Source organism: Dama dama, chromosome 24 (genome assembly GCF_033118175.1).
Source record: "Dama dama isolate Ldn47 chromosome 24, ASM3311817v1, whole genome shotgun sequence".
Lineage (NCBI taxonomy): Eukaryota > Metazoa > Chordata > Mammalia > Artiodactyla > Cervidae > Dama > Dama dama.
Genome location: NC_083704.1, coordinates 27,762,615 through 27,786,785, shown reverse-complemented (window position 1 = coordinate 27,786,785; position 24,171 = coordinate 27,762,615).

Below are 24,171 nucleotides of genomic sequence, written 5' to 3'. Positions count from 1 at the left end.
TCAGCAGTGGCCACAGGACTGGAAAAGGTCAGTTTTCATTCCAACCCCTAAGAAAGGCAATGCCAAAGAATGCTCCAACTAGCACACAATTGCACTCATCTCACACGCTATCAAAGTAATGCTCAAAATTCTCCAAGCCAGGCTTCAACAGTACATGAACCGTAAACTTCCAGACATTCAAGCTGGATTTAGAAAAGGCAGAGGAACCAGACATCAAATTGCCAACATCTGTTGGATCATCAAAAAAGTAAGAGAGTTCCAGAAAAACATCTATTTCTGCTTTATTGAGTATGCTAAAGCCTTTGACTGTGTGGATCACAATAAACTGTGGGAAATTCTTCAAGAGATGGGCATACCAGACCACCTGACCTGCCTCTTGAGAAATCTGTATGCAGATCAATAAGCAACAGTTAGAATTGGACATGGAACAACAGACTGGTCCCAAATAGGGAAAAGAGTACATCAAGGTTGTATATTGTCACCTTGCTTATTTAATTTATATGCAGAGTACATTATGAGAAATGCTGGGCTGGATGAAGCACAAGCTGGAATCAAGTTTGCTTGGAGAAATATCAGTAACCTCAGATATGCACATGACACCACTTTTATGGCAGAAAGTGAAGAAGAACTAAAGGGCCTCTTGATGAAAGTGAAAGAGGAGAGTGAAAAAGTTGGCTTAAAGCTCAGCATTCAGAAAACTAAGATCATGGCATTTGGTCCCATCACTTCATGGGACATAGATGAGGAAACAGTGGAAACAGTGACAGACTTTATTTGAGGGGGGCTCCAAAATCACTGCAGATGGTGACTGCAGCCATGAAATTTAAAGATGCTTGCTTCTTGGAAGAAAAGTTATGACCAACTTAGACAGAATATTAAAAAGCAGAGACATTACTTTGCCAACAAAGGTCTGTCTAGCCAAAGCTATGGTTTTTCCAGTAGTCACGTATGGATGTGAGAGTTGGACTAGAAAGAAAGCTGAGCACCAAAGAATTGATACTTTTGAACTGTGGTATTCGAGAAGATTCTTGAGAGTCCCTTAGACAGCAAGGAGATCCAACGATTCCATCCTAAAGGAAATCAATCCTGAATATTCATTGGAAGGACTGATGCTGAAGCTGAAACTCCAATCCTTTGGCCACCTGATGCAAAGAGCTAACTCATTTGAAAAGACCCTGATGCTGGGAGAGATAGAAGGCGGGAGACAAAGGGACCGACAGAGGATGAGATGGCTGGATGGCATCACTGACTCGATGGACACGAGTTTGAATAAACTCCGGGAGCTGGTAATGGACAGGGAGGCCTGGAGTGCTGCACTCCATGGTGTTGCAGAGTCAGACAAGACTGAGCAACTGAACTGAACTGAACTGAAATGTGAAGATCTAATTTGCTTCATTTCATGATCCAGGCATCAGGCAGCATCCCATCTTAGCAGACAGAAAGGGGCTCCAAGGATCTGTACAAAATGAAAAACTTCTACAGGTAGAAGGAAGCAGGGCAAGGAATCTATTCTAGCAAAAAAACAGATTGCTTCAGGTAAGATCACCTTCCTTTGGGAAAAGGCAGGTGTCTATCAGGCAAGTTACGTCACTCGTACTGACCAGGTAATTCCCAATTGGCTCGTTAGAGGTCATATTTCTGGGAGAGGCGAAAACTGCAATCAGGTTAGGCATGGAGTTTTGGTTTTCTGACAGGGGACTTAGCACAAGGGGGTCCATTTTGGATCTGTTTCATTTTTTTAAACAATTTCCCCCTTATGATCAGATTCTTAGTTGAACTGACAATTTATCAAAGTTTAAGGCATTAGCACCACTCTCAGCTATCACTCTGTGTTCTTGCAGTTTTTGCTAATATGCCACATGGTACTCATAGGTCATGACATTTTTGCTAAATCTCTGTGGTATTCACAACTCATGACTTTAGGTTTATTCTCTCTCTCTCTTTTGAAGTTGGTCATTCTCTTTGTTTCTTTTTTTTTTGGATGTTCCAGTCTTAAGATCATTTTTTGGTGATTAGCACCTGAAAACATTCATTTAAAGATTCTGAGAATATAATATACCAGGGGGAACATTAAGACTATTATAAGCAGGATAATTCCCAGTGTCCGGAATGTGCTTCAGAGCCATGATTCCCAAGGCCCAAGCCAATCAAAATCAAGTAAGTCAAAGAAAGACTCTGTTGAAGGAGTACATTTTTAAGCCAAGTGGATTGCTCAGTGATCTAATGCAACTGAGTTTCAACCTCCCCCAAAGTGTTAATCCAGGTACAGCAGGTGGTGTTGGCCACAGAACAGACACTCCCTAACTCTCCTAAAAGACAGTCAAGGGCAGTCCTGTTATCAAGAACAACTTTGGCCAGAGAGTCCTAGGATTTTTGTTTGGCAGCTATTATTTTAGCAGCGGATTCTACAGTACTTTCAAGAGTTAGGGAGAGACTCCTGATCATAGCCTCATGTGTATTTACTCCTAACCAGGGAAATAGAGGCCTGTGAAAGGAAACAAATACTGATTTATGAAAGCATCCTGGTAAGACTGTTCTAACTCAATGATGCAAAATCAAGGGAGTGGACTAGTGAGATGTCTCAGTCTGTCTGTGAATATTTAGGGGCACAGTTAGGTAACCTAAAAGCATTGCTCTATTATACATCAGTCACCCAAAGAATGGATGCTTTTGAATTGTGGTGCTGGAGAAGAATCTTCAGATTCCCTTGGACAGCAAGGAGATCAAATCAATCTTGAAAGGAATCAACCCTGAATATTCATTGGAAGGACTGATGCTGAAGCTCCAATGCTTTCACCACCTGATGCGAAGAGCCAACTCATTGGAAAAGACTGCCATGTTGGGAAAGATTGAAGGCAAAAGGAGAACAGGGTGGCAGAGGATGAGATGGTTAGATAGCATCATCAACTCAATGAACATGAATCTGAGCAAATTCCAGGAGACAGTGAAGGAGAAGGAAACCTGGTGTGCTGCAGTCCATGGAGTCACAAAGAGTTGGACATGATTTAGCGACTGAACAACATCATGTAGCCATTCATTTAAAAAATATATATATATATAATTAGAGCCTTTTCAATACTATCCAGCTTGTTCACACACCAACATTTCTTTCCACAGATTCTTTTCCCACAAACCTCCTACAATTTTTTTTTTTTACATTCAGATTCTATTCTGGTTTTTTTCTTCTTCCCCACTCTGAAATAACAAGTTTCACATTAGAACAAAATTACCTTCTTTTCTCTCAATAAAATGCACCTCTGTTCCTCATTTCTTCTCTTGCCAAAAACACAATCCTACTTTCCATGTTGCCCTTTTCCTTTCTAAAATCATTAAACAGTTGTGAATAGTCTGTTACTGACAAATTTATAAGTACATTCCATTAATTCCCCAAAGTACATTTTCCTCATAGTACATTTTCAATGTGGCACAAAATATGTTTACCATGAGATCCAAATATCTTTAGTTCCTCTGTTAAAGGAAGCCAAAAAAATGTGTAAACTTGTTTTTAGATGTTTCAGTGTTTTATTTGGAAATAATCTAAATATTCAATAAATTTGACTTAACTCATCATTTAAATTAACTTAGCAAAACCTTAAGGCTACAAGTAACCAAAAAGTTTTGGAAACTCTGGTGAAAAGTTAACCTAGAAACTTTAATCCCATTTAGATCTATTATATTCATTACATCTTTAAACCACTTGTTCTTAATCATGTTTTGAATATCTATGAAAACTTCATTGGACATTAGACAAAGGTAATCATCTTCTTAAGCTATTTTTCTTGCCAACAAATGATGCTGGAGGTAACATGAATTTATTTAATTAGAAAACCTAGGTAGAATGAAAGTATTATATTTAATGCTAATAACTCTAAAGACATACCTGTTTTAATTAAACCAACAACCTTATACTAACCTTTATTTTCTAAAGATCCTATTATCAGGTTGTCAACTAAAAAATAGTCACAACCTAAAAGTTAAGAATTACATTTTATTCGATGGGAATTTTTAGGACTTCAAGCCCCAGGCGACAGCATCTCAAGTGACCCTGAAAGAACTGCTCCGAAGGGAGGGGGGTAAGGGGGACTGTGTGTGATCAGGTTATACAGAATTTTGTAACAAAGGGTAAGTGCTCCAAACATGAAAAGTATTTTTGTGAATTAAAGAAAACCCGATCTCTCAAGTTAAAGAATTTAGTGCTTTTCTATGTATGGGGCTTCTCTGGTAGCTCAGCTGGTAAAGAATCGGCCTGCAATGCAGGAGACCCCAGTTTGATTCCTGGGTCAGGAAGATCCACTGGAGAAGGGATAGGCTACCCACTCCAGTATTCTTGGGCTTCCCTGGTGGCTCAGACAGTAAAGAATCTGCTGCAATGTGGGAGACCTGGGTTTGATCCCTAGGTTGGGAAAATCCCTTGGAGAAGGGAGTGGCTACCCACTCCATTATTCTGTTCTGGGTCACAAAGAGTTGGACACAATTGAGCAATGTTCATTTTCACTTTCATGTATGGGAAGATGTAATAGTCTGGGCTCACTGAAATCATTCCTTTCATGTGTATCTCAGCTATCTGGTGCCAGCATCCAGTGATCTTTCACATCCTAAGTTCCTCAGTTCTCACTGTAGGGAATGACTGCAGCCTGATGGTAGCCTGATCGCAGGTATTGTTCTCCTTCCTGGTTGTCCTTGGGGCTAGAAATTTACATTTGGAGGGTCCGAATTGCTGATGACTGTGACATCCTTGTTTACTGATATGGCAGGAAGTACTCCATTTCTCAAGGTGAACTTGAAAAACTTCTGAATTATACTTTTGCATTTTGAAGAGTTTTAAGAAACTTTCACCCATATAAGAACTTGATTTTCTTCAAGCCAACGAAATGGAGCTCTTTTACAAATCAATGTACAGCAATACCATCATATCATCCAGAGGTAGAAATTAATATACATCTACAACATATACACATAGATACAGAAATGTACAGACACAGATAGATACCTTATAGCTTCTGTTTAAAAAGTTTAGCCATGAATTAAATACAATAATACAAAACTCACTAGTTATAAAAATGGTGGGATTCAAACTACATTTCTGACAGATGGAATAATTTAAAGTTACCTCCTCAGATGGCTAAAGGCCTTTATTAATATTAGTGGAGAAGACACTTAAGATTTTTCATTTGCCTAAGTGTCAAAATAACCTTTCCCTTTTTAGTTTTTCTTCTAATAAGAATTACCTCCCTTAAGTTTTCATTTCAAGAAGATGGCCTAGATAAGCGTTCTAGGAGAAGACCAGGTAGATTATTTACATCTCAAAGGCACAGAGAAAGAATGTGGTTCCTCCAAGGACTTCTGTTCCCTAAAGCCAAAATTTTTACAGTACCTACAATTTGTTAGTCTCTGTAATGTTTTACTGAATCTTTTCACAAAAGCTTCAGGTTTTTCCTTCCATCTGGGCACGTGGTTTCATTTTAGCTTAGGGGTTCAGTTCAGTTCAGTCGCTATGTCATGTCCGACTCTTTGCGACTTCATGAACTGCAGTATGCCAGGCCTCCCTGTCCATCACCAACTCCTGGAGTCTACCCAAAGCCATGTCCATTGAGTCAGTGATGCCATCCAACCATCTCATCCTCTGTTGTCCCCTTCTCTGAAGGCCTTAAAAGAAAAAATTTCCTATCAGGCTATGAATATCAGCTTCAAATTTAGCCAAATTCTAATGTGAGAGATACTTTTTAAAAAAAAGAAAAGAAAAAGAAAGACATCCTTTCAAATATCTTGTAACTTTTTAGCCAGGACAAACAGTAAATAATTTTGGTGACATAGAGTAATCCTTTTTGGATTAAAGAGATATCCCCAAAAAGGATGCAAGAGAGATTTTCTTTTCCTTTCTGTACCTGGTATTACAGACAGAGATTCAAGAGAGCAGATTCTGGTAAGAATTCTCAACCTTTACTGACTTCTGCAGGATCCTACTTGCAGGCTATGACTGGGGTTTAAAGCAGAGTGTAGCTATGATATCACCAGAATTTGGCAAGATTTTTTAATTTTAATTTTAGTTTTCTTTTGGTGGTTTAAAAATATTACTGGTAGCAGTTTACTAGTCCCAGAGAACCCCATGAGCTCTTGAAGGGGCCCACACAGGGCCTGTCCTTTGAGGGTATAAGTGTTAGAGGAAGGACACTGATTGAAACCTTTCACCCTGGCCAGACACCATAGTAACTATTTGCATAAGTTGTTTTATGACAGGAGGTCCTTGTAAGGAACATGGAACTAATAAGCCTCCACCAACCCGAAGAGTTTGGGAAAGGTCAAAAGGAGACACCGCATGTCCGACCACCTCCCAGAATCCTTCTCTCTAGCATCCATCTTGGCTGAACAAGGCGTGCACCACCAGGAAGGACACTGAGTCAGAATGATTGGCTAGAGACAACCTGGAAACTAATCCCATCACCATAAAACCCTGAGACCTCAGAGCCACATGGCAGAGCAGGTCTCCTGGGTTCCCTTACCCTCCTGCTCTCTGCCCGGGCGCCCCTTCCCAATAAAATCTCTTGCTTTGTCAGCACGTGTGTCTCCTCAGACAATTCATTTCTGAGTGTTAGACAACAGCCCAGTTTCGGGCCCTGGAAGGGGTCCCCCTTCCTGTAACATAAACAGCAGAATTGGAGATGACTTTGAAGATTTTTCATAGAGCCTATAAAGACAATCTGTTTTTTCCAGTGTCCTAGTTGATTACAAGTGAGACATCAATCCCTGGGCCAGTATTTTGATGATGCTTGTGAGGGTGTGATGTAGAAGACCCGGGTGTTATTTTAGCTGCCAGGACTTGAAGCTGTTGTAGTTGTAAGGTCAATAGCTTAGCCGACTTTTGCTTGTGGTCTTGTTCCAAAACACTTTCAAAGTGCACAGCAATGGTCATGAATTCAGTCAAACCAATAGTCTCCCACCCTATCTTCTGCCCTTTTATCAGTCCATTTATGTTAGGAGATAATTTATTTACAAACAGCGCAGCTAGAGCAGGTTATGCTCAGGCAGTCGGTCAGGTCTGACTCTTTGTGGACCTATGGACTGTAGTCCACCAGGCTCCTCTGTCTATGGGATTTTCCAAGCAAGAATACTGAAGTGGGTGGGCATTCCCCTCTCCAGGGGATCTTCCTGACCAGGGATCGAACCAGCGTCAGCTGCATCTCCTGCACTGGCAGGCAGATTCTTTATCACTAGCACCACCTGGGAAGCCCAGAGCAGATGGAGTGACTTCATTTATTGAATGAAACCTGGAATGCTTTAGGTAAAGCACTTCCAGACAGGTTTTAAAAATTGCAACAGAATCATTTTTGTTTTGTTTGCATCTTTGAATAATACACCAACCTACATGGGCAGAGAAGACTCTAGGAATGGCTTTTAAAAGATTGGTTGCTATTTCATGAGCTTTATTTTTTGATTCCTGAGGGAACCATGTTGATGGCTGAGGATCTCATTCTCAGGATTATGTCTTTCTGCTTCCCATATCCACTTTTTGGTGTGGATTGGCATCCTACCAATATGTGCACCAGCAGAGCACTTTGGTAAAGGAGAGAGGGGAGCAATAGGAGTCATGTCAGATTTATTTTCTCTATTTTAGGTACCTCTTGGGTCTTTAATTTTCTACTAGGGTTTCGCAGCACATTTTTTGGTGAGGCTATTTTGGAATCTTGAAGACTTTCGGATGCTTGTGCACACCAACTTAAATAGGTATTCCATTCTGTTTAATTCAGGAATGCTTACTTTCAACTACACTTTTTAAATGACCGATCTTATCTAATTGGAACATTTGCCACAATGGCCATTGTAATTATAGACTGTTTTTAGCAAGATTTTGCCATTTTTGTCGATATTTATAACTTCTGGGACCATAGTTCTTAGACATAAAATAAACAGGTGTAACAGAGACAGCATGCTCAAATTTTTTGGAATTTAAGTATCCCATTTTATTACTGTTAATCTACTTGCTTATTCTAGCTAAACTTCTGAGTCTTTTGGAGCCAAACTGTACCTAACAGGGATGTGCCTCTGGGTTGGGAATTGTGTAATGTTTTTCAGTGTACCTTGCTGCACAGAAATTTTCTTGAGATTGACAGGTTAGTGTCAACCTAACCCATCCCGTGACCAACTTAATGTAACACAGGTGTTAGGTGATGAGCACTCTAAAGGCTTTTAAATGCTTGGCTTATGTACATTTCTATGACTTTCTGAGATCCTGATTAGCAATAGTTTCTACCTCATGTGCACATTAACACACCAGCATTATCAATGTTACTGTGGAACGGCCACCAGGAAGTCCTGTCTACATCAGCAGCAATTCCCATGAAACTGGGGGCTAAATAAAGAAGTGAACCAGTGAGTCCCAAAGAACGGGGGCTGCAGGATGGGTTTGCACAGCAAATGCTGGCGGTGGTGGTGGCTGGGGTGGTGGGGGGGGGGGGGCTGCAGACTAAACTGCCAGCAGTTCCCAGTGTGGATCTAGAGACAGAAGCAAAGGCTGAGGTGTTCCAATCAAAGGGGGAATTGTGAACTGAACGAAAGGCTTGGGTTCTAGATGGAGCCATCTGCTCGCTCATGCTGACCTACCCTGGACTGGAAAGCCAATTAGATCAGGAAGGAGCTCAACACAAAGAGAACAGAGTTCAGAACCACAAGGAACTTACCCTCAGCCCTCAGAAATGGTGAAAAAGAGAACTCAGAAGATTTTCCAGGTACCAGGCCTCTGTTTCTCATTTTTCCTGAAACCATTGGAAGCGTTAGCTGCTCAGTCATGTCTGACTTTTTGCAACCCCATGGACTGTGGCCCACCAGGCTCCTCTGTCCATGGGATTCTCCAGGCAAGAATACTGGAGTGGGTTGCCATTCCCTTCTCCAAGGATCTTCCTGTCCCAGGGATTGAACCTGGGTCTCCCACATTGCAGGCAGATTCTTTACCATCTGAGCCACCAGAGAAGCCCCATTGGAAGTCTCCTTCAATTCCACCATGGCCACTAAATTTGTTAAAAAAAAAAAAAAAAATTCAACTGAGTAAATCTGAAGACCTAATTTGCTTTATTTCATGATTCATGAATTGGGCAACATCCCATCTCAGCCAATAGAAAGGGCTCCGAAGATCTGTACAAAATGGAAAATTTATAGACAGAAGGAGGCAGGACAAGGAAGCTATTCTAGCAAAGCATGGATTGTTTCAGGTGAAGTCACTTCCTTTGGGGAAAGGCAGGGGTCTTTCAGGCAGACTACCTCAGTAATACTGACCAGGTAATTTCAGATTGACTGATTAAAGGTCACATTCCTGGGAGAGGTCAAAATTGCAATTTGGTTAAGTATGACGTACTAAACAGCCTGTTGATGAAAGTGAAAGAGGAGAGTGAAAAAGTTGGCTTAAAGCTTAACATTCAGAAAACTAAGATCATGGCATCTGGTCCCATCACCTCATGGGGAAATAGAGGGGGAGACAGTGGAAACAGTGTCAGACTTTATTTTTGGGGGATCCAAAATCACTGCAGATGGTGACTGCAGCCATGAAATTAAAAGATGCTTACTCCTTGGAAGGAAAGTTATGACCAACCTAGATAGCATATTAAAAAGCAGAGACGTTACTTTGCCAACAAAGGTCCATCTGGTCAAGGCTATGGTTTTTCCAGTAGTCATGTATGGATGTGAGAGTTGGACTAGAAAGAAAGCTGAGCACCAAAAAATTGATGCTTTTAAACTGTGGTGTTGGAGAAGACTCTTGAGAGTCCCTTGGACTACAAGGAGATCCAACCAGTCCATCCTGAAGGAGATCAGTCCTGGGTGTTCATTGGAAGGACTGATGCTGAAGCTGAAACTCCAGTACTTTGGCCACCTCATGCGAAGAGTTGACTCATTGGAAAAGACCCTGATGCTTGGAGGGATTGGGGGCAGGAGGAGGAGGGGACAACAGAGGATGAGATGGCTGGATGGCATCACCGACTCGATGGGCATGAGTTTGAGTAAACTCCGGGAGTTGGTGATGGACAGGGAGGCCTGGCGTGCTGCAAATCATGGCGTCGCCATGTCGTCAAAGAGTCAGACACGACTGAGCAACTGAACTGAACTGACTGATGACGTATTGGTTTGCTGACATGGGGCTTAACACAAGCAACTCCATTTTGGATCTGCTGTTTCTTTTCTTTCCTTTTTTCTTTTATTTTTGACATTTTAACTGTGTTTTCTCAGGCTCATGGCACAGAAAGATTCCTGCCTAGTTTTCATGGCAAAATGTATATATCTATCCTGTCTTTGTCACCTTTCCTTTCCACTAAATTTGCTCATGGCATGGAAATGGGATTAATGTGCATGCAGATAATGGGATTAAGATGCAATAATTTAGGTAAGGGAGGAGGCTTCAAAAGCATATGATCTGAGCTACCTCCTATGATCTGTATAAAAATAACATTCATCATGGTAGATCTACATTTTAAAAAGTAGATTATAAAAAATAATTAGAGTATTTGCTACTTATTTTATCCCTAGGGCATAACAAACTAACCTCAGTATTTTGTGTTCCCCAAATTTTACCATGTTAAGTTCTAGAAGCTTTCAGGAGATACCCAAGACATAAAAAGATCACACTTGCACTTGGGAAGGTTATAGTTTTGTTAGTAACTTGGAATTCAACTAGTGAAAACATTTAAAGAGAATTTCCAGAGCAATACACAAGCATGGATGATGGAAGACAAGTACATATATATGAAACTTCTTATTTTTAAGCCAGTACAGTATGTTTCCTTAATTGAAGATAGAAAATTCCTAAAATATTTTATTTCCTTTCTGTGCAATACATGTGTACTATCTCATTTAACCTATTCAAACACATATAGGATAGATATCTAAATGACAATTGCTTATATAGATGAGGGAGCTAAGGTTTGGAGAGATAATTAATTTGTCAAGGGTCATCACAATACCAACAGCTAGTACCAGAATCTCAGTTATCCTTTTGAATCCTATTCCAGACCACTTTGGACCACATCACAGCTACATCCCAATGCAGTTTTTCATTTTAAACTCAGGGAGTTAAAGTCCTCAAATGTAGAGAGGCTGCCTAATAGTGGATATAAAACCTGCTAGAATGATCAGCTTACTCTGGTCTAGCCTGTCTTTACTGATTTTAGGCATCAAAATATTATATCCTGGGAAATCAGTCTCCCTTTAAAAAAGAAAAGTTTTCTGCACCAGTAAACCCCTTAGTTGCAGGCAAACTTGACAGTTGGCCACTTTACCCCTGGTTTTCCCACATATATAGGGGTAGAGTCAATCCTAGCATCATTCTCCCAAGTCACCACCACAGCCTACATCCAATCCCTTAGGGCCTACCTAAAGCTCAGAGCCAAAAACAACCCCTAAACATAGGAGAAAAGTAAAGTAGCTCAGTCATGTCCGACTCTGCGACCCCATGTACTGTAGACTACCAGGCCCCTCCATCCATGGGATTTTCCAGGCAAGAATACTGGAGTGGGTTGCCATTTCCTTCTCCAGGAGATCTTCCCATCCCAGGGTTTGAACCCAGGTCTCCTGCATTGTAGGCAGACGCTTTACTGTCTGAGCCACCAGGGAAGCCCTAACATAGGAGAAACTCAACAAATATTTGTGAATTAGTGTCCATGTTTGTCAAGTTCCCCAGTTCATGGGCCACAGTGTTTTGCCTCCAGTCATTGTTCATCAATGTTTGCTGCATCATGTACAGATGAAATCAGTCTGAAATAAACATTAAGGGCAATCTTAAAGAGGTAAAGAAGGTTCCAAGGAAGGAAGAGATCTGTCTTTTCATCTTGATGATGGTGTAGGACTTGGGGCTTGATTGCACATTTATGAATATAACATCTCTCTCCTCTAGAAGATCAATTGGTAGAGCTACATTTCCTCTCCTGACCGGCAACCTCCCCAAATTGCTGCTTGACTGCCAACACCAGCTGGGCTTCCAAAGGAGCAAAGGTCAAAGTAAGTGCCCCATTGACTGTCTAGACAACATTCCTCAAGACTCAGGCAATGTGCTCATAATTAGCCCATCTAATGCTTGCAACAACATGACACCATTACTATTATTATTCCCATCTTATGGATAAATTGACTAAAGCTTCTTAAGGGGGCTGAATCAGAAACCAAGCCCTTAGACACAAAGACAAAGAACATTCTACGTTATCATACAGTTGATGGACATGTCATGCCTAATCACTCGGTACCTCATCAACATCTATTGTCTTTGAGTGTCTTGAAAATAATCAGAATAGTTATTTTCTGGTAATTGAAAGATATTAGGGAATAAAAGATTATTAAACAGAACTTTGTATAATTTAAGGTGGTTTAACTTTGCTTGTTCTTTCTTCTGGTTTTTGGAACTTTGTACTTGGAATCTGTAGGTCTGAACCTGTGCCTAACCACTATAAGCAGTTTTCCTATGACTGCATCTGCAAGTACTAGCAAAGTAAAAATTCTTCCCTTGAAAAGCCCAAAATATGTCCTTCTGAAAAACAAACAAACAAACTATACATCTTCATCAAATATTCACCTTTCCCTTGCACTCCTTTTCCTTTCCTTTTTGTGTAAATTGGATGTTCTTGTACAGATATATCTAACTGAGGGAATCAACCAAATGTAAATGTAAATGAAGCCATACTCCATGGCTTTAATATCCTTAACTACTGATAATTGCAGAGAATATATTGGAACTAGCTGAGTCCTCTAGGAAAATACTTTAAAATTCTCCGCTTTAACCTTGGAAATGCATAGCATCAAGGAATTTTACAGCTGGAGAGATCTTAGAAATATTCTAATTTGGTGGTTTTCTAGCTTTGGTTTACAGAGCCATGGGAGCCTGTTTGATGAGTGACTGTTCAACAGGGACCCATCAACATCAAGGAACAGTGACAGGAAAAGGTTAAATAGGGGTCCTGCTCATCTTCAGTGTGTACTGATGGCATGTATTATGAGTTGGCCCACCCAGCACCTACTCCAACCCCTTTCTAGCTGTCCTCCTGCCCTGTACAGGGCCTGGGCTCAGTCAGCAACACACACACATAAAAGTGAGCTGCAGGAAAGGGCAGCGCAGACGCTGGGGGCTCAGATCTTCTGGCAAGGACAATGGCATATCATTCAGCAGAGCTGTGTACAGTTTCTGGCCTCCAGTCTACAGGGTGGTAGGTACCAAGTGACGGGCAAACGACAACGTTGCTTCCACCAGAAGAGGGGCATTTTGGAATATTCTCTAGCTGCTTTGTTCCTTTGCTGACAAAGGTCCTTCTAGTCAAATTTATCATTTTTCCAGTAGTCACGTATGGATGTGACAGTTGGATAGTAAAAAAGGCTGACGCCAAAGAATTGATGCTTTCAAAATGTGGTGCTGGAGAAGACTCTTGAGAGTCCCTTGGACTGCAAGGAGATCAAAGCAGTCCATCCTAAAGGAAGTCAACCCTGAATATTCATTGGAAGGACTGATGCTGAAGCTCCAATACTTTGGCCTCCTGATGCAAAGAGCCAACTCACTGAAAAAGAGTCTGATGCTGGGAAAGATTGAGAACATGAGGAAAAGGGGACAACAGAGGATGAGATGGTTGGATGGCATCACTTACTCAATGGACACGAGTTTGAGCAAACTCCGGGAGATAGTGAAGGACAGGGAAACCTGGCACGCTGCAGTTCATGGGGTCGCAAAGGGTTGGACACAACTTAGCAGAACAATGAACAAAACCTCATGCTTGTGCCTGAGGTCATGGTCTATGGGAACCTCATGCTAGAAGCCCATGTCTCAGAGAATCTTCCAATCTCCTGGCACCAAGAAAAAAATGGCTGACATATTCCACAGATTGCAAAGTGCTTCATTGAACAGTTTGACTTGATTCAGAAAAACAGCACTCAGGCTGGACTTTTCAGGCGGCATATTTAAACTAGTGGTTGGCCCACTGAGAGGGATGTGACTGGTCAATGGCACACTCACATCTTCTGACTGTAGTCCAGGACTCGGGAGATCTCTGTACAAGTAACATTTGACTAATATATTTGAATCAGTTTAGCTCAGTTCAGTCACTCAGTCGTGTCCGACTCTTGATGACTCCATGGACTGCAGCACACCAGGCCTCCCTGTCCCTCACCAACTCATGGAGTTTACCCAACTCATGTCCATCGAGTCAGTGGTGCTATCCAACCATCTCATCCTCTGTCGTCCCCTTCTCCTCCCACCTTCAATCTTTCCCAGCATGAGGGTCTTTTCAAATGAGTCAGCTGTTCACATCAGGTGGCCAAAGTATTGACGTTTCAGCTTCAACATCAGTCCTTCCAATGAACACCCAGGACTGATCTCCTTTAGGATGGACTGGTTGGATCTCCTTGCAGTCCAAGGGACTCTCAAGAGTTCACAGAGCAAAAGCACCAATTCTTCAGTGCTCAGCTTCTTTATAGTCCAACTCTCACATCCGTACATGACTACTGGAAAAACCATAGCCTTGACTAGAGGGACTTTGGTTGACAAAGTAATGTATCTGTTCATATATTTGAATAGCCAGTTCTAAACCAATTTATAAATCATAGATTGTACATTTCAAAACCAAATAGGTCTAAGTATGTGACTCAAGGCTGGTGTAAGGTAATAGGCAGGGTGCTTCTTCTGAGATCATCTAAAAGTCCCTACTCCTTGAAAACAATCACCTTCAAGATTTATTAATGTGTAGGCTTACTGCTGCTCTTAGACACTGTTCTGGGAATAAAAAATGGTACCACCACTTTAGAAAACAGTTTAGCACTTTCTTAAAAAGTAAGAAAAAAAAGCCCATGTACCATATGACATAGTCATTTCATGCTTGGGTATTTACTCAGAGAAATAAAAGCATATATCCAGATAAAGACTTGAACATAAATACTCAGAGTAGTGTTATATGTAAGAGGCAAAAACTGGAAACAATTTAAATGTCCATCAACAGGTGAGTGAATAAACATATTGTGATATAAACACAATGGAGTTCTACTCAGCAATAAATAACAGACTATTAAAACACAAAACAACATGGATGAATCTCAAAATAATTATGCTGAGTGAAAGAAATTCTGGAAAGTATAAATGAACTTAGAGAAAGGAGGTGAGTTTACTGAATCTAGATTTGGGCAGCAAGAAGGGGCACAGAGGGTGGGAAGGAATAAAATACAGGAAGACACAAAGAACCCCTTGTGGGTGATGAATCTCTTCATTATCTCCATTGTGATGATGGTTTCATAGGTGTAAACAGAGGTAAAAATTCAACAAAATAAATAAGTGAATTTATCATATGGCAATTGTTTCAGTTTGCTAGGGTTGTTATAACTAAGTACCATAAACTGGTTTAAACAACAGAAATTTATTTTCTGGTAGTTCTGAAAGCTAAAAGTTCATGATCACGGTGTCAGTAGGGCTAGTTTCTTCTGAGGTCTGTGAGGGAGAAACTGTTGTGTGACTCTCTACTACCTTCTGTGGCTCGCTGGCAAACGCTGGTGTCTCTTGGCTTGCAGAAGCCTCACCCTAATCTCTGCCATTGTTTTCATTCGGTGCTCTCCTCATGGGCATGGATGTCCAAATTTCTCCATTTTATAGGATTATAAATTTTGGATTTTGGATTAGAGGTCTACCCTGCTCCAGCATAATTAATCTTAGCTAATTACATCTGCAGTGATCTTATTTCCAAAGAAAGTCACTTTCTGAGGTCCTGGATTAGAACTTCAACATACGAGAAGAGATGCAATTCAACTCATACAAGCAATTATAACTGAATAAAGCTGTTTATAAAAAAAACAAAAAAAACCTTACCAAACCAGTTAAAATGGTTAAACTGGTTAAATTCAACCATCAATTTTATGTAAGAGTTGGACTTTTCCCATTTTTTCCCTAAAATTAAGTCACCTCTTAATGTGTGAATATGGTACTCATTCTGTCTCTCTCTCTCTCTCTAGTTTAGACTGCTCCATGTTGTGGGGTGATTCAGTTCTCTTATCCCATTTTTTCCTTTCCCTTCACTTTTAACTCATGAAATCTCTCAGGAATCTTCTTTCTTGGAATGTGCTGAGACATTATGTGGCCTTTACCTAGTCAAAAGACATCATTTATACACCAAAACCACCCATTTTCTCTCATCAGTTCCAATACAAAGTGGTACTGTAATCAACATGGTCATAAACACAAAAACAGATACTGGCACTCGATGGCATTTTTCTTCATTCAGTTATAAGGATGCCATTCAATGATTCAGAATATGCTTATATTGACAGTAATTTTTCAGATTATTACTAGAATGCGAACAAATAAAAATTTCTTACAGCAACCTAGTGGACTACTGAGCGTATAACCACAAAATGCTGGGAAGCCTGAGGATCCCAGTTAAAGTTATATTACTATTTATACTAGAGAAAGATTCCTGATCTAAAATTCAAAGAGACAGATTTTAGGCTTAAGCGTGCCTATTAACCAGCAGTGTGACCTTGGACAAGGATTTAAATCTACCCAAACTTCCCAGATGTGCTGAAGTACATGGAAATGTTAGCATTCTTAAGACATGAGCTTGCTCATCTGTGAAATGAAAGGGTTAAGCCAGATTATCTCTAAGGTTCTTTTCAACCTTCAATCCTATGGTACTTGCTGAACAGAACTTCAATATAGACTCAATTCAAGTGACCAGCCTAAGTCACCACTTATATATCACATGTCTCTCTGTGGCTTTTTCTTCTCCCAAACTCACAAAGCTTAAAAGCTAAGGCCCTTTTCCAAAAGACAGTGTATGGTGCAAGGCTTGGGCTAGATACAGACTCAAGGGTACAATGTGAATCAAATTTCAGAGGATAATGATTTCAACAGATGATTAGTCTGGTAGGCAAGTACTCAGTTATCCATGAAAATGGAATATGGGCAATCCTTTACTCAGAAGAAACTGTTAACATGCTCAGAGATGTAAAATGTGAGCATCTTTATTATAAAATGAAGTGCAGTCATAAATGCAGACAAACTTGACAGAGGAAAGTACTGAATGAAGTGGAGGGAAATTCCAAGAGCTTCTGTATTTCTGCAGGATATGTATAAAACTTTTGGTCTCCTTTGCCTGATGATCTTTCTTTTATAGCCTGGTAGACCCCTAGGACTAAAAGTAAATGTAGATACTAAATTTATGGTAATGGGGCACTGAATTCCCATGCAGTTTTCCTATGAGGAAATATTCTGAACTTCTTTCAAGTCTTATGGTTACTGAAAGAAAAAGGATATTAATGAAAGCAGGAATACAAGCTGCTGTGGGGGCAGCTGACAGTCACCCCTCCCTGCTTTAAGTCTCTGGGAACTTTCAGAAGGCAACAGAGTGATGGTAATCAGGTTAACCATCCCCCAAGAACCGTTTTAAGAGGAAGTGAGAGCAGAATACAGCCAATATTTTATAATATCAGTCGTGTCCAACTCTTTGCAACCTTATGGACTGTAGCCTGCAAGGTTCCTCTGTCCATAGGATTTTCCAAGCAAGAGTAATGGAGTGGGTTACCATTTCGTCCTCCAGGGAATCTTCCCAACTCAGGGATCAAACCTGCACCTCTTATGTCTCCTGCATTCTTTACCACTGAGTCACCTAGCAGGAAGCATAAGAAGAGAGGAGACTGTGGACAATATTTTATACTAACCATAAATGGAATGTAACCCTGAAAAATTGTGAATCACTATATTGTGTATCTGTAACATAGACTATTACACATCAATTATACTTCAATTAAAATAATTTATAATAGAAAAAGAGGAAGTGAGAATTGGAAAGCCCTAACAGCTGTATTATAGTGTATTTTGTTTACTATAATGATGGCCTTGTCCTTGCTGCATGACCCTGAGTCAGTCATGTCCTGACTGACTGTCCATAGGAAGAAAGTCTATGACAAACCTAGACAATGTATTAAAAAGCAGAGACAGCACTTTGTTGACAAAGATCTGTATTGCCAAAGCTATGGTTTTACCAGTAATCATGTATGAATGTGAGAGTTGGACCATAAAGAAGGCTGAGCACTGAAGAATTGATGCTTTTGAACTGTGGTGTTGGAGAAGACTCTTGAGAGTCCCTTGAACAGCAAGGAGATCAAAGCAGTCAGTCCTAAAGGAAATCAACCCTGAATGTCCATTGGAAGGGTTATTGCTGAAGCTCTAATATGCTGGCCACCTGATGCAAAGAATCAACTTAGTAGAAAAGACCCTGATGCTGGGGAAGACTGAAAGCAAGAGGAGAAGGAGCAACAGAGGATGAGATGGTTAGATGGCATCACTGACTCAATGGACATGAGTTTGAGCAAACTCAGGGAGACAGTGAAGGAGAGGGAAGCCTGGTATGCTGCAGTTCACGGTGTCGCAGAGTCGGACATGACATAGAGACTGAACAAGAGTAACAACGTATGTTAGGAACATAAACATTTTTTAATCCTCACAAACCCCACTATACAGATGCAAGGACAAACAAAGAGAACTTAAATAACTTGTTCAAATCCACACAGCTATGCTGTGCTGGAATATAAACCTTAGTAACATAAATAAAGGGCTCTAACTTGTAACTATTACAGTATATTGCCTCGTTAGTAGGTGTATTACTGGGCACAAAGTAAGTAGTTAATTTACGTTACTTAAGTTATCTATTATCATATAGGCAAAAGAGAAATCAGAATGGAGAGCAAATAATTAAAAACAAACATATAAACTAAAATCTTTATAATATAAGAGCCAAAAACCTAAATAAACTTTTATTTATTAGCAAGGTCTGGCTGCCTAAAAATAAATAGCTATGGAAATAGAAAAAAATTGAATATATTAAATTGATGCTTCAAACTATAGTTTATGCATCCATAGTTCAATAACCAAAACAGGCATTTCTAAAGAGTAAGTTTATTACAACATCTGCTGTAGCAAATAACTGATAAGGCCTTATTTCTCACCAATAGAAGATTGGTAGAATTACACAGCCATAAAGCATTACAGTTTCAAAGACATTTTAATAATATGAAGAATAAGCTCATGATCTAATCTGCTCTAATTATATAAAGACATTAACTTATTAATTGAGTCAATTCATCCATTCAAAAAATGTTTACTGAGTACCTATTACATGCTGAGTGCTGGGCTAGGAGATGGCCATCTGGTCTCTGCCTTCAAACAGTATATAGTCTAGCTTTATAGAGTAAGCTTTGTCAATAGCCTGGCACAATCCTTTTATAAGACTCAGTTTTCTTATGTGTAAAATAAGGAGATTGGGCTAGATGACTGATAAGGGCTACGCAGCAATTAAATTAAGGCGAAATGGGATTCTTGATCCAGTTAGGCATAAAGACGTTATTTGGCATATGTGCAAGGTTATAGCAGGACTAAAATTGCAAAAGTACCATAAACTTAGGAATGTGAGCTGTTTAGAACTATGAACCATCTTGATTTGTTCCAGACTGAGGAATTTCTCAGATGTGAAACTTTAGGAATAAAACCTCCAATGTCCTAGGCAAACCAAGATAGTTGAACACCTTAGTTTCATGTCAACTTATTAACATAATTGCAGAAATAATTTACATTAATAATTAGTAAAATTATTTTGCTAAAATAATTAATAAAAATTATTACAGAAACCTTAATGAATACCTTTTCTGTGTTGAAATGATTTTATATGCAGTACAAAACTGAAAGAACAGAGACCATGGACATGCAGTAAACTCACTCCATTGTCAGAAATTTTCAGAGAAATAATACGTTTGGTGTGCAAGTTAACAATGATCACAATCACACGAGTTTTACAGTCATCATCCTCTAAAAGCTTGGTAATGATTGTTTTAAAACTATAATCTTAATTCAGAGGCTGTAAAAAACACTGACCATCAGAGAGAGACCACACTGTCTCTCTCTAATTGAAATATACATTTACTCTTAAGATACATTAATATATATTAGTACATATGATATTAATATTTACTATATTAAACAATATTTTATTCAGAGAGACATTTCTTTATTATTATTATTTTTTACTGAAGTTTTTGTTCAGTCACTATGTCATGTTGGATTCTTTATGACCTCATTGACTGTAGCACTCCAGGCTCCTCTATCTTCCACTATGTCCCAGAGTTTGCTCAAATTCAGGTCCACTTAGTCGGTGATGCTCTCTAACCATATAGTTGACTTACAATGTTGTGTTAATTTTTGCTGTACAGCAAACTGATTCAATTTTATGAAAATGAAAGTGAAAGTCGCTCAGTGGTGTCCGACTCCTTGCGACCCCATGGACTGTTCCATGGAATTCTCCAGGCCAAAATACTGGAGTGGGTAGTCTTTCCCTTCTCCAGGGGATCTTCCCAACCCAGGAATCAAAATGGGATCTCCTGCATTGCAGGTGAATTCTTTACCAACTGAGCTATCAGGGAAGCCCTCAGTTTTACCTATATGCGTAATATACTTTTCAGTATTCTTTTCCATTATGGCTTATCACAAGGTTTTGAACATAACTCCCTGTATTATACAGTAGGACACTGTTGTTTATCTATCTATCTATCTATCTATCTGTCTATCTATCTATCTACATACCACATCTTCTTTATCTTTCCATCAGCTGATAGATGTTTAGGTTGTTTGCATGTTTTGGTTATTGTAAATAGTGCTGCTATGAACATAGGAATGCATGTAACTTTTTGAGTTACTGTTTTGTCTAAATATACATCCAGGCATAGGACTGTTAGATCATATGGCAAGTCTATTATTAGTTTTTTGAGGAACCGCCATATTGTTTTTCATAGTGGCTTTTCCAGCTTATATTCCCCCTAATAGTCAGTGTAGGAAGCTTCCCTTTTCTTCACAACCTCTCTGGCATTTGTTATTTGTAAACATTTTAATGAAGACAAGAATATATCACTGGTATGAGGTGGTATCTCATTATAGTTTTGACTTGCATTTTTCTAATAACTAGAGATGCTGAGCAACTTTTCATGTGCCTATTGGCCATCTGTATGTCTTCTTTGGGAATATGTCTGTTCAGGTCTTCTTCCTACTTTTCAATTGGGTTATTTGTCTTGTTGTTGAGTTGTATGAGATGTTTGTATATTTTGGAAATTAAGCCCTTGGAGAGAGACATATTTTCAGTTTGTAAAAGTTGTGGCTTAAAATGGCATATTATAATTTCATTCTTAAAGTACAGATGTCCTTTAAAAGATTATTCTAATATGATTACCTTATAAAGGTTCCATCTTTCTTTTTTCTGTTCTTTTACCACATATATCAGTACAATTAAGCTAATACCAATTATAATGTTTCTTCAAACTGAAGCTAAAGAACCTCAAGGGGATGGTGAGGGATCCCAGGGGAATTTGTAGTGTCTCAACAAGGCCAACTCCAGGGACACGAATGCCTCCCTACATCAACAGTAAGACCTGGCTCTCTTGGGAACTCTGGGGCCCTTCTATCAATTTCCATTCTCCTCCAAGGCCTCCAAGGTCTTCCAAAATGTAAGAAATAAATGTTTACCAATAAATTTAGGACCCCAGTAATGGGTGAGCTCAGGAGGAGAAATTCAGATAGATTTGAGGATTCTACAAAAGAAACAAATGAGTTTGGTTTAGTTATCCTTGTCTGTTGACTATTTCCTCTTTATTCATTCCAGTGACAAGGGGTTTTTAAAAGTCAGTTGATAAAATAATCCTGGCACTCCTTTGCAGAGTTACAAAATGGCAGTTTCTAAAATTTGGACCCATTAACCATTTAGGCAGTTCATCACATTTCCAATGACTGCATCAAACTTGTGATTCCTTTATAAATACTCTGTCTACATCTGTCTTCCTCTGTCTCATAGCCATCTTTCCAACAAATAGCAAACCACCAACCAGGCTCCCTTCCCACATCTGGCACATATCTTTCTTCCTAATGGTAATGCTCCTTCTGTCAGAAGCCAAATACATGCAGTGGTCAAGTAGAAATAGGCAGAGCTTCCTTTCTCATTCTTGCTTTGGGGAAGAAGGAAAGTAGTTTAAATAAATGATATGGGGGTTTATAAAGAAATGAATAGTGGAGAGACAGTCTGTTTCTCTCATTGGAGCTGCTAGTGCTTTTAAAATATCTGTCATCTGTATCAGCTCTGTGAAATTATCATCCCACTTGTCTGACCTAATAACCTAATGAGAACCTAATTAGTCCTCACTACTGGGCTAATAATACCTAATTCTTCCTTGTGCTGAAAGCCTACTTCAGTTCAGTTCAGTTCAGTCGCTCAGTCGTGTTGGATTCTTTGTGACCCCATGGACTGCAACACACCAGGCGTCCCTGTCCATCACCAATTCACAGAGTTTACTCAAACTCATGTCCATTGAGTCAGTGATGCCATCCAACCATCTCATCCTCTGTCATCTCCTTCTCCTCCTGCCCTCAATCTTTCCCAGCATCAGGGTCTTTTCAAATGAGTCAGTTCTTCACACCAGGTGGCCAAATTATTGGAGTTTCAGCTTCAGTGTCAGTCCTTCCAATGAATATTCAGGACTGATTTCCTTTAGGATGGACTGGTTGGATCTCCTTGCAGTCCAAGGGACTCTCTAGAGTCTCCTCCAATACCACAGTTAAAAAGCATCAATTCTTCAGCGCTCAGCTTTCTTTCTAGTGCAACTCTCACATTCATACATGACTACTGGAAAAACCATAGACTTGACTAGATGGACCTTTGTTGGCAAAGTAATTTCTCTGCTTTTTACTAAGCTGTCTAGGTTGGTCATAACTTTTCTTCCAAGGAGCAACTGTCTTTTAATTTCATGGCTGCAGTCACCATCTGCAATTATTTTGAAGCCCCCGAAAATAAAGTCTGTCACTGTTTCCATTGTTTCCTCATCTATTTGCCATGAAGTGATGGGACCAGATGCCATGATCTTAATTTTCTGAATGTTGAGTTTTAAGCCAACTTTTTCACTCTCCTCTTCCACGTTCATCAAGAGGCTCTTTAGTTCTTTGCTTTCTGCCATAAGGGTGGTGTCATCTGCATATCTGAAATTATTGATATTTCTCCCAGCAATCTTGATTCCAGCTTGTGCTTCCCGACTAGACACCAAGAACTGCACCAAGCATTTTACAAGCTTATTCTTACTTAAACAGCACAACCCCCTGGGATAGGTACTGCTATTAATCCCACTTTATAGGCAAGGAAACTAAGGTTTAAAGAGGTAAAGTGACTTATCCCAGAGGGACACAGCTCATAACTTGCAGTGCTGGGGTTTAAAGCAGTGTCAGCCTAGTTTCAAAGTTCATACACTGGTGTCTGACTTGGTTTCTTCTTAGCTGGGCTTCACACCATTCTCATGAAGCCTCTTCCAAAATCTGGAGGCTGTTAGCTATCTTGCCTCCTAGTAACAGTAATTCCTAACCACCATTAATTGCTTCAACTTCTCCCCAGGACTTACCTCTGTCAAACACCACTGTGCAAAGTACAACATTGTTTCCCTTCCTCTCCCAGAAAGACAATCAGAAAAACCTAAAGGAGACTTCCTAAGAAACCTGTGTTCTGTCTTTCCCTTATCATTCAAGTTCTGTGTTTCTGCTAGGTGCCCACCTCCTTTCAGACATGCTACTTCCAAGCTACATGTAATCAGCATGAGAAAGTTTGACTCTTGGGAAAGGTTCTAGATTCACCTTACTTTGAAAGTTTTAAAATCTTTTATAGGCAGCACTCTCCCATTCTATTTGCAATGGGCCTTTTTGTGTGGCTGTCCTTCTACACTTCATTTTACCTCTTTCCCTAAGTCAAAATATCTTCTTTCCCTCGAGCCTTTTAAGGCACACTAAGACCCACTGATATCTATATGACAGTTTCAGGATAAAAGAAAGTAAATGGACGTTTGAGAGCATCAAATATTTATCAGGCAACTATGAAAGACATCAAGGAATGTTATAGGAATCAAGATAAAACATTACTATGATTAAATGCATACTATATTTTCAAGGAATTTAAAAGATGATACTGTAATAATGAATTTATTCTTCCAAATTCCCCAGAAGTTCTAAACTTAGACATCACAAAGAAATGTTGTCATATTCTCTTGCCAGAGTCACTTGGCACTGAGGGGTTAATAAAGCTCTAGCTTAAATCAGTAACAAGTACTAAGGGCTTCTCTGAAGTCTGGTTGCAAGGTGCTTGGAGGATGAAACTCAGGTTCATGTGC